At 42.4% G+C, this 15,667-nt stretch overlaps 2 pseudogenes; both read right to left on the reverse strand.

Moving 5' to 3' along the window:
• Positions 1-2,336: 2,336 nt before the first annotated feature.
• LOC148005529 (FGFR1 oncogene partner 2 homolog) lies at positions 2,337-5,163 on the reverse strand (annotated as a pseudogene).
• Positions 5,164-5,712: 549 nt separating this feature from the next.
• On the reverse strand, positions 5,713-9,663 carry LOC103692742 (60S acidic ribosomal protein P2 pseudogene; annotated as a pseudogene).
• Between the last annotated feature and the right edge of the window lie 6,004 nt (positions 9,664-15,667).

The following is a 15,667-nucleotide window of genomic DNA, read 5'->3' on the forward strand; positions in this document are numbered from 1 at the left end:
AAAATCCACTATAGAACTGGTTGCACCACACAGTTAATTAATAATAAAAATATTGTGATTTCTCCCTTTAATTTCATGATGCCATTGTATTCACAGTCTTTTTACATTTTTTAAGTTTTGTAGTAATTTTTCACTCTAAATGTTCATCTTATTTTTTTATAAATGTATATTAATTTGTTTAAAGAAGATTCCCTTCCACCATATTGTACAAGTTTTAAGGGCCACGCCTCTGGAAATGCTTTTATTTTATTCTTAATTTTAAAATTTTTAATATTTTATTTGTATGTGCATGCTTGGGTGTATGGTGCGCACTACATTCATGCAGATATACACAGAGGCCAGTAAAGGGCAATAGATTCTGCTAGACTGGAGTTTTAAGAGTTGTAAGCTGCAGTGTGAATGCTGGGAACTGCACCTGAATCCTCTACCAGAACAGCAAGTGTTCTTAACCACTGAGCCATTTCTCTAGCCCTCCTAGAAATACTTTCAAAAGATTATAAAGAAGACAGTACATTTCCTGTACTGTTTTCCCATTCTTCCTACTCCTCGAATCAACTGAATTTGCTTTTCCAGCTGTGATTTTATTGGCAATTATAGGCTCCCTAAATAACATGCTTACATTGCTACTTCTTGATTTATTCAATTTTAGCCATCATCTACAAGCTTCTTCCTTGGCAGAGAAAAATGTAACTACTGTTCACCATCTCAGTATGCTTTTATCATTATTTTTAGTCAAGTAAATAATCTGTATTCATCTGTTACTACTAAGAGCATCACATGTTGCAGAAGCAGGATTTAGACCAGAATCATGGTTTCTTTGTAGCACAGGTTTGTGATTTACTGAAGCTTGTCTCTTTCCTAGAGAAGATACGCTAACATCTGTTCTTCCCAAATGATCTGTCTGTCTTCTTAGAGTTTAAACCTCTCCCTCTTCAGTGCTCCTAGTTCTTTTCCTAAATTACTATGTCTGGCACATTTAATATATAAGAAATGAAGATTGCATGTATAAGAGAATGATCTTAATTTTTAGTTTTATGAAATTATTTATTTTGTCAGGTGTTTAAAAGTTATTTTTCAGTTGTACTTTGGAACAATTACTCCACTCTCTTTTTTCTATTTGTGCTAGTTTTTTTTTTCTTTTTTTTTTTTTTCGGAGCTGGGGACTGAACCCAGGGCCTTGCGCTCTACCACTGAGCTAAATCCCCAACCCCTATTTGTGCTAGTTTTAATGTGTAGTTAATACATGTTATTTAGGTGTATTTCACAATATTTTTATCCTTTTATTTTAATCACTGCAAAATAAGAGCAACTTAAGTTTCAGTTGGTATTAAATGCATTTCCATATCTCATGGCCTTCAAAAGGTTTCATATTGTAAATATGTATATTTAAATACAAAAGAAATTGTCTGTGGAGGCATGTTTCCACTGCTCCTTTCTGAGCCACAGGCTGTGAATAAAATCCTACTGGTTATGAAGCCCAAATGAAGTTTAGACTCAGACCCAGAGCTCTGCTTTTAGAATTTGCATTTTTTTTTTTAGTATTACAGAGCAATTTCTTAAATAAAAACAAAGGAATCCCATGAGCCAGAAGAATTTCATATTTCCTTAGAGATGACCATTTCTATCTTGTTATGTTAGGAATGCCAGCTGGGTAGGACTCCTAAACAGGAAGAGAGGAGGAGAAGTCAGTTCCGTTGTTCACCGAGAACCTAAACATGCTCTTTCAATGCTGTTTAACGTACTGAACGTGTCTTTACAAGACTGCCTGTCTTTCTTGTTCTTTCTCATCCTCTAGTGGTACTGCATACTCACATCTGGATAGCTACTGGCTAAACCAGCTGTGGTAACTGGATATAATTACATCCCTTTCTATCTGTGGTGCATGCAACTCCTCCCTAAACATTCATCTCCTTGACAGAGAATGGAAATGAAGGGGACAGTGGGCCGGCAGCTAAGGCAGAGCCTCATGGTACCAAAGCGATTTGTTAACTCTGACATTGAACAGGGAGAGTGAGACTTAGAGGGAAGATCTTCCATGAAAGAAGACTATGGCAAAACTTAATTTTTTAAAGTTAGGATGACTCAGGATTTCCAAGCGCTAATTGGGAGTGTTCAGGCCGACTTATGTGTATCACCCAGGAAGCCAGTAGAGCTTCTGAAACCACACAGTGCTCATCAGTGAACACTGTGCCCGATCAGCACACGCTCAGCTTCGACTTTCTAATTGTGTTTTAAAGCGAGTTTATGACCACTGACTGCATACTTTCCTGTCCTGTCTCTTAGCCACTGTGCTTAAACACACTAGAGAGGAAAGGGGGCTGGTTGAAGTGATTCACTCATCCATCCGCCCATCTCTGGACCAGTCCTAACCACCACATAGAAAACTTCTTCAGACTCAGGTCACTATTAGTCACTAGTGCAGACAAAGATGTACTCTGTGACACACTGTCCTTCTGAAAGGTTCAAAAAGGATTCTCAAGTTATCAGAAGGATCACTCTCATGATTTCATCTTTGTTTTCCTGCTTGAGTTGAAAGTTTAGCTCCTGTTCCTTGAACCTGGTTGCCTGTCAATTTCTTTTCTTTCTTTTTCAAAAATTTACTTTTCTCATTCAATTTTCTCATTCAATTCCGATCTCGTTCCCCCTCCTCTCTTCCCAGTCCAGCCCTTACGAATGTCTACCCCTTAGCCCCCTCCAAATCTACTCAGAGAAAGGGAAGCACCCCTCCTTGGGTCCCACTCCACCCTGGAATGTCTAGTTACAGTAGGACTAATGACATCCTCTCCCACTGAGGCCCAACCACGCAGGCCAATAAGAGGAGCCAATGGCAGGCAACCTAGTCAGACAGCCTTTGCTCCAATTTTTAGGAGACTCACAGGAAGACCATGCTGTACTGTAGGCTTAGATTTTTCAAAACCTACTTTAATAAGGGTTCTTAAATGTTTTAACCTCCCTTCTAGCCCACCACCCACCAGAGACAGTTGATAGGGCAGAAGGGGATGCGGACGTGATTAGAAGTACTTCTGTTGGGTATCTTCGTTGTCAGGATATCAGCAGCTCGATTCACACAAATCAGAAAGCAGCAGTAGCTAGATCCACTCACAAAAAATATTCTTGAATCAGCAACAGCAGCTCAATCCAAAAGAAACCGCAAGGCTCTGTCAATCGGCCCACGTCTGCAGATGTGGCAAGAAGCTATCAGAATAGCACGAGACGTTCTTTGTGCATTTCTCTCTATGAAGTCAGGACAAATGATGTTCATGAAGAAGGCAAGGTGAACCAATGCTACACCTTCATCAGTGAAGACCATCATCAGCAAAGCCCAATGAAGACCAGCAAGGAGTGGCAAGGTAAGTCAATGCCAGAGCATCACCCACTGTCTGTTGGGTTATGTTTATACCCTTTCCAAACACCACGTGGTCCAGCAAAACATCACATGCCCCTTTTCCTAGGCTACTTCCAGAAAAACACCATACGGTCTATTCTGAGCAAAACATCCTCCCACGTGCCTGCTTCAGCAAAAACATCCTCTCACAGAACAGTTTCCAGAAAAACATCACAGGACACAACGCAGTCTACAAAGAAACCCGAAATTTCCACTCCTCCGTACATCGGGTACAGAAGTGTTGGGGGTCTAGATTAAGCCCCTGCGTGCTCTTTGGTTGGTGGTTCGGTCTCTGTGACCCCACCTTGGCCCAGAGTTGACTCTGTAGGTCTTCTTGTGTCCCTGACTCCTCCAGCTTGCTCGATTCTATCCCCCACTCTTCCCCAAGACTCACTGAGCTCCACCTGATGTTGACCGTGGGTCTGTGCATCGGTTTTCATCAGATGCTGAATAAAGCCTCACGGGAGCCATGGTTTCCTGAGATGCTTGTCAATTTCAATGGCTTCCCTCATTGCTGCTGCCTCTCCATGATCTGGCTAACTTGTGCTTGCACTTTCTTAGAGCGTTGCTCTTTTATACCTGGGCCATCTTTTTTGCTAGCCATTAGCAATCTAAACTTTTGTTCTTGAGGGCTTGCTCATGACTGGTTCCAAGGCAGACGGGAGCTCATCCGACCCCAAGGAGGCTCACAGTTCTTTGTTCTCTTGTTAGAATTCTTTGATTTGATTTGAAGACCTACAGAGTCAACTCTGGGCCAGGGTGGGGTCACAGAGACCGAACCACCAACCAAAGAGCACGCAGGGGCTTAATCTAGACCCCCAACACTTCTGTACCCGATTTTCTAGGTAGAGTTCCATAACCGTGGGGACTGCGGCCGATGACTTAACTTTATTAAGTTCTTGGATGTCTTCCCAATGCTGCTTCCTCGCTTCTGCAGAGAGTGGAGAGCTGTGGTCTACTCATGAGAGACTCTGCTGCATGGTCTTGTTCTCTCTACCGCTCAGCTAGGGCTTTAGCGTTGTTGAGTGCCTTTTCAATTGTGCTGATCCCTCCAGGAAGAGGGAGAGGTTAGCTCAGCTCTGGGATAGCCCATCTACATGTTTGTAGATTGCTATCTGTAAGCAGGTGAAAGACAAGGCTAGAGCCTGTGATTGGTTGGACAGTAGAAATGGAGAGTGGGCAGAGAGTTTGAGAGGTGGGTAAGATAGAGAGAAGAGAAGGACAACCCTGATCCGTGTGGCTTTAAATAGCCACAGGTAGCTATGAATATCATGTAAGGGATGGATTATTATAGGAAAATTTGCCCAATCTAAGTGGACAGCTTATATCAACATCCATTGGGTCTGAGTTTTTTGTTTGGGCGTTTGTGGAGTGTGAGAATTTACTGATATAAATCCGACTGATAAATTAGAAGCCTCTAGAGTTTGGATTTTACCAGGTTATAGGGATTTGTGACAACTAACTGTGAGATGGGTGGTCGTTGCTTGGAGCTAGCCATGGAGGCCGCAAGACCACTGTGGCCAGAGAGTAACCAGTGCTAGCATGGGATGGTGCATCCTTTTTTGTTATTTAATGTCAAACATGTTATTCTATACACTCAGCTTCAGTCCCCCTCAACAGTCAGAGACAGCCATGAGGACCCCATGAGATCCAGGTGCTCAAGGTACTCCCATTCCTCTTCTCCCCTCCTCAGCCAGTAGCCTGCTGCCTTCATTCATGCCCTAGACCTGGACCTGATGAGAACCAGAGCATCAAGTCTCACCTCTGATTTCTTTCATGTTCCTGCTAGCCTCTGAGAGAATTGGTATGTTCAGGGACTCATGATAATACATTCTTCCTGAAAAGCTTTAGAATCTTTTTACACCTTGTGTTCTGAAGTTCTGTAATGATTCAAAGTTAGTAGAGCCCTTTTAAATTATTTTTGTTCTTACCTATATGTGTCTGCGTGTGTGTGAGTAGGGCCGCACATAAGTGCAGTGCCTACTGAGGCCAGAAGAGGGCACTGATCCTCAAGAGATGGAGTTAGAGGCAGCTGTGAGCTGCCCCACATGGGCACTGGGAAGTGATCGAGGATTGTCTGAAAGAGCAGCAAACGCACTTCCCTGCTGAGCTGTCTCTCCAGCCTAGTGTTAAGAGACTCTCAGAGTCTGAAGGTTTGTGTTAATGAATTCTAGATTGCTGTCTATTTCTGCATGCATCTACCATTTCCTCTTCATATCACTTGCTTGTCTATATCACTCATCTCTGTTTTATTTTTTTCTGATTTGTTGCTGCTGTTGCTGCTGCTGTTTTACACAAAAAGGCTTTATTTGCAGGAGAGCAGGAATTTAATCAAACAAGCCAAATCCCATGTCTTCGTCTGACTCTTTTTTTTTTTTTTTTTGGAGCTTAGGACCGAACCCAGGGCCTTGAGCTTGCTAGGCAAGTGCCCTACCACTGAGCTAAATCTCCAACCCCCAAAACTCCTCTTCCTTCTTTTTTTTTTCTCCTGCAAGGGGGTCTAGCAGCAGGAGCTGCAGAGCCAGGGACAGCAGAAACAGCCACAGCCCCACCAGCAGGCACAATGGCTGGCTTGCCAACACCCCGAACAATGGCATCCTCAGTGCTTTTTTATTCAGCTCACTGATGACCTTGTTGAGCTGGTCATCGTCTGCCTCAATGCCCACGCTGTCTAGTATTTCCTTGAGGGTGCTGGGAGAGGAGCTGCCCCCAAGGACGGCTAGCAGATAAGAGTCAACACAGCTCGTGTCAGCTGTGGTGGACAGACGGCGGCGGCGTGGGTGGGGGTGGGGGGATGGGGGGGAAGCCTTTCTGCTTCTTTATTCTGAATTTCCTAAGGTCAAATATTGGAACTACACATTTCTTCATGTCTCGTCTCTTTCTTTTTTGCTCAACTGTTTAGGGAATTTCTTGAGCCTTTCACTGAACATTTTATTTGAGCTGTTATAATCTTAGCTTCAAAGAACTCTACTTCTATTTGTGTTTCTTCTGCATAGCATCCTATTCTTAAATATGAGTGTGCTATTGGGGTCAAGGAAGGGGGCCCAATTTTCCATGAGGCACTAGGCTGGGACTCAGCATCAGCTAAACGTTGTTAAAGTCATTGTTCCTGCTAACGTAAGTTCTTTACTTTTTGGTGTACCTTGTTTTCTTGTTTATTTTTATTTTCACGGTTTGCCTGCATGTGTGTTGAGTGCCTGGTATCTGTGCCTGACTTTTGTATAAGGAAGCAAGGTAGAAAACAAAATTTAATGTTATGTCAAGTAAGTGACTTGCTTGCCTTTCTCTACCCACCCACCCACCCACTGTACCCTTTGGTTCTGTGGTACACACTGATCACTCTCAACATGAGTTGTACACTGTGTACATGTGTTACACTGTTCCTGAGGAAACATGAACAAATATTTACTCAGCCCACTTGGGAGCAAATGATAGACCAAAGTGAGGCCTGAGTAAGTGAGTCTGACCAAGGTAACTTACGGGAGCAAAAATGACTCAAAGTTAGCTGCACCACCAAAGCTTCCCAGCATGGGCGATGGCATCACCAAAGCCCCTTCCATCATGGGTGATGGCCCCACCAAAGCCTCTTCAGCATGGGTGATGCCTAACAAAATCTTGTAACCCAGGGGACACTGTACAACGTGCAGTCTGTCCAACAGGTTGGAAAGTGTCTTTCCAGGCAGCTCCATTGGCTGAGCTTCTGCTAGGCAGCTTGGCTGTTCTGCGTCTCTTCCAGCTGTCTGTTCTGTCTCCTTTAGGAAGCTTGTCTGATTAAGTCTTTCCTGGGCAGCAACACTGGACTTCCGGTGTCTCCCAGCAGGCCTTATTGTTTGTTTATACTTGAGGAGGGACAAGCCTAGAGAATCTGGTCAGTTTCAGGAACTTCTGGGGTTTAAGCAGCGTCCCTGTAGGATGCAAAGTTTTACCTCCTTTTAGAACAACCTGGGTCTTAATAAACTTCCCTCCAAAATGGAAGGCTTTACCTTATAGGGCATTACTACACAATATGTAGTGAATCATTACACCCAGAAATAGGTGAGAAAATACCAACCAAGCAGTTTCAAAAAAGAAGTAGAACCATGAGTGTTATCATTACCACAACCACTGTTGTCACTGTTGATGACCTCCCCCTCCTCCTCCTCCTCCCCCTCCTCCCCCTCCTCCCCCTCCTCCCCCTCCCCTTGATTTTCTTTTTGATTGACCCCATTTCCTTTCGAGTATGGAATGCTCGTTTTCGTGGGTTTTTTGTTTTGTTTTGTTTTTGTTTTGTCTTGCCTTCACAGGCTCCAATTTTCCTATGACTTGAAAACTTAATTCTTCTTTATGTTAAAAGCAAAGTTCCCTGACCTTTCCTGATTGTTGTAGGGGGAAAGTAAGTTCAGGGGGCAAAGCAGAAGGGAGATAGTGTGGGGAGAACCATAGGAAGGAGGCATGGGAGCCAAAAAGTTCCTTTGCTTCAAAAACAAACAATCAATCAAACAAACAAAAGTCTCTGAATCTAACATAATTACATTCAATTTCCTTGGTCAGCTCCTATTGCTCCAAGGCAGGCTAGCAAGACCATTGTGACATCTCTAGGAAGCCATGTCTCCTGTGTGCAGGACAGTTGGTTTCTGCTTCATGTAATATACAAACAGGATTTGCCTTGAAGTGACATCAGCAAAGCTCACATCCCATGAGTTGGGTTTAGGATTTGTGGCTATTGGCTTCATTCCATAGTCTTAAGGGTAGGCCTTCAGTGTTACATTGTTACAGATTTCTTGGTGCTGGTCTACACATAGCAAGGGCTAAAGCTTGTGAGGACAAAAATGCTTTAAAAGGATCCAGACAGGCAAGTTGGCCAGAACTGAAAGCTGTTCGGATTTTCAGATTCGATTAACTGTCTGGGATACATTTCCTCACAGTCAAGTCTAGAGGATATGTCGATTTTAGAAAAGAGAAACAGGCTGCAGGGTTGGGGTGGGGCTGAGGAGTTGGGGTGTTGTTTTTCTTCTGCATCAGGTGGCTGGGCTGGAGCTCACTGTGCAGACTAAGCTGACCTGGCACTGGTGGTAATCCTACTGGCCTTCTCTCCTGAGTGCTGGGGTCACAGCATGGGCTGCACCAGGTTTAAGACATTTGAAAATAGTGTGAACACTTGGGAGAAGAAGTAACAGTGGGGAGGTGCTAGAGGCTCAGTGGTGAGCATGCTGGGATGGGAAGAAACTCGACCTCTTTCCCATTCATTTTAAAGGTGTTTGAGTTCCTTGGGTCATTGTAATCTAGGTAGGTGGAGGTGGGACGATCAGGAGTTCAAGGTTATGCTCAGCTATATAGCAGGTTCCAGGCTGGCATGGACTACATGAGACCCTGGGATTATTGTTTCTTAAAAGCAAACCTTGATCAATCGACCCTTCCTTCCATTACCTTCCTTTCCTTCCTTCCTTCCTTTCCATCCACCCATCCACCCACCCACCTACCTACCTATTATTTTTGCCTGCATAAAGGCATAATGGTGACAGAAAAGAGATCAGCAGAAGATAGATTTGAGTTCCTCTAGCTTGGCTGTCTAGTCCTGCCTTCTACAAATTTCTTCAACCCTGAAGTTATAGTTTTCTCATCCTAAAGAAAGAACAGATTATATACAACCCATACCCTAGAACACTCTGAGCGAAACAGTATTTAAGCGAGTTCTATATTCTGGCTAGTGTTTTAATGTGTGAAAATCTGCTACCATTAATACTATATTACAAACCGTAGAACATTCTAGCTTTCTCAAAAACCAATCATGTCCATTAGACGTGGGGGAGTAGAGAGATGAGGGAAATATTGGTTAAAAAAAAAAAACCAAAACAAAACAAAAAAAAACACCAAAATTTTAGTTTAAGCAGGAGAAATAAGTTCAAAGATAAACTTAATAATCAACTACAGTATATACTATATGTTTGAAATCTACTGAGATTTTAAGTTTTGCTTTCTATATATGATGACTAAGTTAATGCATATGTTAAATAGCTTCATTCAGCCATGGCACAATGTATAGAGATGTCAGAGAATGTACACAATGTTCACACACACACACACACACACACACACACACACTACACACATCCACCCCATCCCCCAACACACACACACACTTTAATTGGCTGGGCAGCCAATTAAATTCCACAGCTTCATTTATCATTTTATTGATGATAAAATGAAGCTGAGTGAATTTCAAGGTCACCCGCTTTGTGAGTTGTTTTAACTTGGTTCACAGTCACAGAGATTCTGATGTTTGATGGAGAATCACCCATGACCAGATAGTGGCTGAAGCCCAGATTCCCAAACCTCACTCCCGGAGATTTGATTCAGTAAAGTCTCAGGAGGGGGCAAGGATTCTAATTTCTTGTCAGAGCTCTAGGGACACTGAGGCTGCTGCTCGTCTTGGGACCCACACTTGGGAAATGTCGGTGCCTATGCAGCCAGTGTGTGAATATCGGGCGTAGGTCTGCGGGGTTGAAAGAAAACACGTACACAGGTCACCCGTTTTCAGCAAGTGCCACCAAGGCTTTACTGAGATCTCCTTATATACCAGAGGCAAAAGCTGTGAGAAACAACAAGGCAGGTGAAAATCCCTAACCAGGAAAACAGGAAAAGTCTCTGTGGTGGAAAGTTCTGGGCTCAATCAGGGGCATAAACAACTTCTTAAACAACAACAAGCTGGAAGGCTCCGTGGGGAGGAAGGGTGTCATGGAAAATCCCAGCCCCAAATCAGGGGCTAAGAGCAGCTCCCAAGGGTGTAAATTTCTTGCTATCACAGGCTAAAGGGCTCAGTGAGGGGGAGGGGAACACCAAGGTAGGGCCCAACAGGGAAAGGTCTGAGCTAGGCCAAAGCACTTGTTCTCATCACACCTGCTAACCAGAGGTCTGTGGACTGTCTGTGATCGGTGACTCAGCCTTACCCCTGGCAGTAACATGTTTTTAGTGCCACTGTTGTACCTTCAGCGCCTACCCTTCTTTTATTTCTACAGTTGTGACAGCTGTGAAAATTTACCAAGTTCCTATAGTACAACATTTTACATTTTACATGTAAGGTATTAACACTTTCATGCTTAGTCGGGAAAGTTTTAAATTTTTGTAATAAATGTTGGAGCTTAGGAGGTGACCAATCCAAAGAATTTAAATTGTAATCATGCATTTGTTTTACAATTTAGCTTTTCAGCATTAGTACCGGTGGTATTTGCGCTCTCTCTCTCTCTCTCTCTCTCTCTCTCTATATATATATATATATATATATATATATATATATACACACATATATATATATTAAATTTAAACAAATTCATCTCTGGATGTGAATTAAAAAAAAAGATACCAACGTTATTGAGAAGGACATGCACATCTAGAACGTAACTGAGTATTGCCTGTTATAAAAATAGTAGAATTTACATGATAAAGACTAAGCTTTGAGTATAACTTAACTCTGAAAATCCTGTGATATAAAGGAAGCTTGCTTTGAGGGAGAATCCTGTAATCCTAAGTGGCTTCATCGTGAAGACACAACGGTCTCCATCAAGAGGTCGCAAGGGATTTCAGAAATTGCAGAAGTGAGGCTTTGGTGGGCAGATCTTTGTAGGAAACACTATAATACGTACAGAGATCGGAATATAGTTTCTCAACTGTACGAACAAGCATCCTGAAATACTTTTAGAAAAGATAAAGTCCGTCTACCCTGAGGGCTTCCTAACATTCAAAGATGTCGTAGCAATGGACGAGTATAGTTTTGTGATCATGATTTAAAGATAAATTGTTTTTTTCAGCACCAACAACAACAACAGAAGCCCCTGAGAACAAATACTACCCCAGAAAAGGAGGGTTGATGTCGTCGTTGTTATATTGTTTCTCATATCAAAGCAAGCCTAAAAATCCTTTGAGCATAAAATAATTACAGGTCGGTCAAAATTATTCTATTATTGGCATAAAAGAAGGCTAATGAAAGAATAAATATTTTTAAACTATCCCCCACTGTCCCTGCTGTGAGGGCCAGTGCACCTCACAAAAAGAATAACATCACATATTATGGGGAAGTAGTCCAGCCATAGACCATCCGGCCTCGATAAGGCCTGGCTGAACATAATCCATCTGGCCTCATTAAGGCCTGACTTACCAGTCCTGAGTTGGGGTCAGCTCGCCCCAGAGGCAGGGTGGCCTGGAGTTGGACTGAGCCCAAGCTAGATCATGTGCGCCAATGTAAACAAACCAGTAAAATTGCTTTGCTTTGTGTAACTGTTGCCAACTACCTATGTAATTTTTCCCTATCAATACCTTCCCCTAACTGGGCTGGGGGTCGACTCCTCTGTCTCCTGTGTGAGATACGTGTCGTGCCCAGAGCTCTGGTTTCTCAAATACACCTCTTGTTCATTACATCAAGACTGGTTTCTTGTGAGTTCTTGGGGGTTGCGTCGTCTCGAGATTTGAGTGGGGGTCTTCCCCACCCCGCTGGTCTTTCACTATGAAGCAATTTTTGGTGGGGGGATGTCTGGAGATGTTAGAATTTGGAAGACTGGAAGTTCTCTTCTCTCCTTCTAAACCATAGAATTACTACTAAATACCTGTGCTATTAGCTATATGGAGAAATACAGATTTCCTATTTTATGATCCAAGATATTCTTCTCCGGCTTATGGAAGGCTGCAAGTCAGGGCTAGCAAATGGTGACAGCAACAATGGCTGACACATTGGGGTTCCCAGAGATGAACGGGGGGGGGTCACTTACATATACTATCCTGTCATCTGAGAATAGTGATACTTTGACTTCATCCTTCCTAATTTGTGTCCCCTTGATCTCCCTTAGCTGTCTTATTGCTCTAGCCAGAACTTTAAGTGCTATACTGAAGAGATAAGGAGAGAGTGGACAGCCTTCTCTTGTCCCCAATTTCAGTGGAATTGCTTTAAGTTTCTCTCCATTTAGTTTGATGTTGGCTATTGGCTTGCTGTATATTGCTTTTATTGTGTTTAGGTATGGACATTGTATCCCTGATCTCTCCGTGACCTTTAACATGAAGGGGCGTTGGGTTCTGTCAAATGTTCTTCAGCATCTAACGAGATGATCATGGTTTTTTTTTTCTTTCAGTTTGTTTATATGGTGGACTACATTGATGGATTAATATTAATATTTTCATATAGCATACCACCTTGGCATCCTTGGGATGAAGCTTACTTGATCACCGTGGATGATATCTTTGATGTGTTCTTGGATTTGGTTCGCAAGTATTTTATTGAGTATTTTTGCATCCCTGTTCATTGTGGGACAGTGAAAGGCACCCTGGTTCCCAGTTGAGAAGACTTGAATTCCAGAGACCCTGAAGGGATGGTAGGCGTTTCGTTTGACTCCCAGGAAACCAGACGGGTCACTAGCCCCCAGCCCTCCATAGATTTGTGATCATCAGTCACGTAAGGGCAATGCCCCAAGCCCCTTCACAGGTAGAGGAGGTGACCATAGGTCATATAGGCTCAAGACAGATCTCCATTATAATGGGGTACCTATAGGCTTGAAGGCTTAGCCAATGAATTTCCCTTCCCAGACACTCCTCCCTGCAAAAGGTATTTAATCTCAGACCCACTCTGAGAAGTGGGGTACGGTTTTACTCATTCACTTTCTGCCATGGTAATAAACGCCTTAAAACTACAGACTATCTCTTTTCACCAGGGACCACCATGCGGAGTCACAGAGAAAGCTTTCAACTACAGAACTGCCATCTAATCTCCCAAAGAAAGCCTCCCTGTGCTCTCAGCAGTGACCACCAAGCTCAAGCCTGTAGCCATCCAACCAAGGATTATCCCTGTAGGACCAGCTGGATCTCCTCCTCTTTTCCCTCAGGGCTCTGGGCTAGATCCTGCCCCGTGTGCCCCCACTCTTCAGCTCTTCTGCGGTATCCCAGAAGTGCCTAGGTGCCCAAGAGCCTAAGAACCAGACGGCTCCGGCCTCCTTGAAGGCCTGAGGACCACAGAGTCAGCTCTGGCTGTGTCCCATGCCCCAGACTGTGATTCCCCACCCCCAGTGTCCTGGGGCTTCCCACAGTCCGACACTCAGCAGTGGCATGGGGTAAGCAAAGTCAAACTTCCGACATCCTACACCTCCCAAATGGCCCTAGCCCTGTAGTGGAGCTGACGTGGGACCCAAAACTAACCTACAGCTCATAAGGAAAATTGGTGTGGAATTCTTTCTTTGTTGAGTCTTTGTTGAGTCACTGTATCAGGGTGATTGTAGCCTTATAGAATGAGTTTGGTAATGTTCCTTCTGTTTTTCTTTTCTTTTCTTTTCTTTTTTTTTGTGGAATAGTTTGAGAAGTATTGGGATTAGCTCTTCTTTGAAAGTTTGGTAGAGTTCTATGCTAAAACCATATGTTGTTGTTGGAAGACTTTTTATGTCTTCTATTTCCTTAGGGGTTATATAGTTCAGATAGTTTACCTGGTCTTGACTTAGCTTTGGTAATTGGTCTGTGTCTAGAAAAGTATCCACTTTATTTAGATTTTCCAATTCTGTGGTGTATAGGCTAATGATTCTTTGAATTGTTTTCTCAGTGTCCATTGTTATGTCTCCCCTTTCATGTCTGATATTGTTAATTTAGATACTGCCTCTCTGCCTTTTAGTCAGCTTTGTTAAGGGTTTGTCTATCTTGTTGACTTTTTTCAAGAATCAGCTATTGGTTTCTTTGTTTCTAATTGATTAATTTTACCCTTGAGTTTGACTATTTCCTGCCATCTACTTCTCCTGGGTGTGCTTGCCTCTTTTGTTTGTAGGGCCTTCAGACACAGTCTTTTTTTTTTTTTTTAATTAATTTTTATTTATATGAGTACAGTGTAGCCATCTTGAGATGCACCAGAAGAGGGCATCAGATCCCATTACAGATGGTTGTGAGGCACCATGTGGTTGCTGGGATTTGAACTCAGGACCTCTGGAAGAGCAATCAGTGCTCTTTTTTTTTTTTTTTTTTTTTTTTTCTGGAGCTGGGGACTGAACCCAGGGCCTTGCGATTTCTAGGCAAGCGCTCTACCACTGAGCTAAAACCCCAACCCTGAGCAGTCAGTGCTCTTAACCGCTGAGTCATCTATCCAGCCCCTCAGACACAGTCTTAATTTATTAGTATGACAACTCTACAATTTCTTTATGAGAGCACTTAGTGCTATGAACTTTCCTCTTAGCACTGTTTTCATAATGTCCCACATGTTTGGGTCTGTCGGGCCTTCATTTTCACTGAATTCTAGAAAATCTTTAATTTCTTTCTTTCTTCCCTGACCCAGTGACCATTGAGTCGACAGTTGTTCAGTTTCCATGAATAGGTAGGCTTTCTGTTGTTTCTATTATTGTTGAAGTCCAGTTTTTTTAATTTGTCGTGATTTTATAAGATACATGGGGATATGTCAATCTTCTTGTATCTGTTGAGGTTTGCTTGCTTTGTGACAGATTATATGCTCAGTTTTTGAGAAGGTCTACTCCAGCTTGTTTCTTGGGTTCATTTGCTAGGAAAGTCTTTTTTTTTCTGGCCCTTTAGACAGACAAGACTGTCTTTGTTGCTGAGATGCGTTTCATATATATATATATATATATATATATATATATATATATATATATATATACACACACACACACACACACACACACACACACACATACACAAAACAGGAACAACAATAATAACACATACACACACACACACACCGAAACAACAGGAACTAACGATAATTAGCTATTAATATCTGTCAGTATCAATGGACTCAATTCCCCAGTAAAAAGACAAAAGCTAAAAGAATCTATCATTCTGCTCTGTGTGTGTGCATGTGTTTCTCTTCTATTGGTTTTAATGGTGTGAAATTATTTATTTCTTGTTATCTTGAGTGTAGTTAGCCTCATTGGGTTGGAATTTTCTTTCTTTCTAGTATTCTCTGGGGGAGCTGGTATTGTTTAAATTTTGTTTTGTCTTAGAATATCTTGTTTTCTCTATCTATTGTGATTGAAAGTTTTTATGGGTATAGTAGTCTTGTCTGATGTCTGTGGTCTCTTAGGGTCTGCAAGAACTCTATCTACCCCTCTAGCTTTTAAAGTCTCAAACATGAAATCAGGTGTAATTCTGATACGCTTGCCTTTATATTGCTTGGACCTTGCTGCTTTTAAAATTCTTTCTTTATTCCATATATTTAATGTTTTGATTATTATGTGGTGAGAGGATTTTCTTTTCTGGTCCAATCTGTTTGGTGTTCTGTAGACTTCTTGTACATTTATAGGCATCTCTTTCATTAGGTTAGGGAAATTTTCTTCT

This window comes from Rattus norvegicus, chromosome 6, assembly GCF_021556685.1.
Source record: "Rattus norvegicus strain SHRSP/BbbUtx chromosome 6, alternate assembly SHRSP_T2T, whole genome shotgun sequence".
Classification (NCBI taxonomy): domain Eukaryota; kingdom Metazoa; phylum Chordata; class Mammalia; order Rodentia; family Muridae; genus Rattus; species Rattus norvegicus.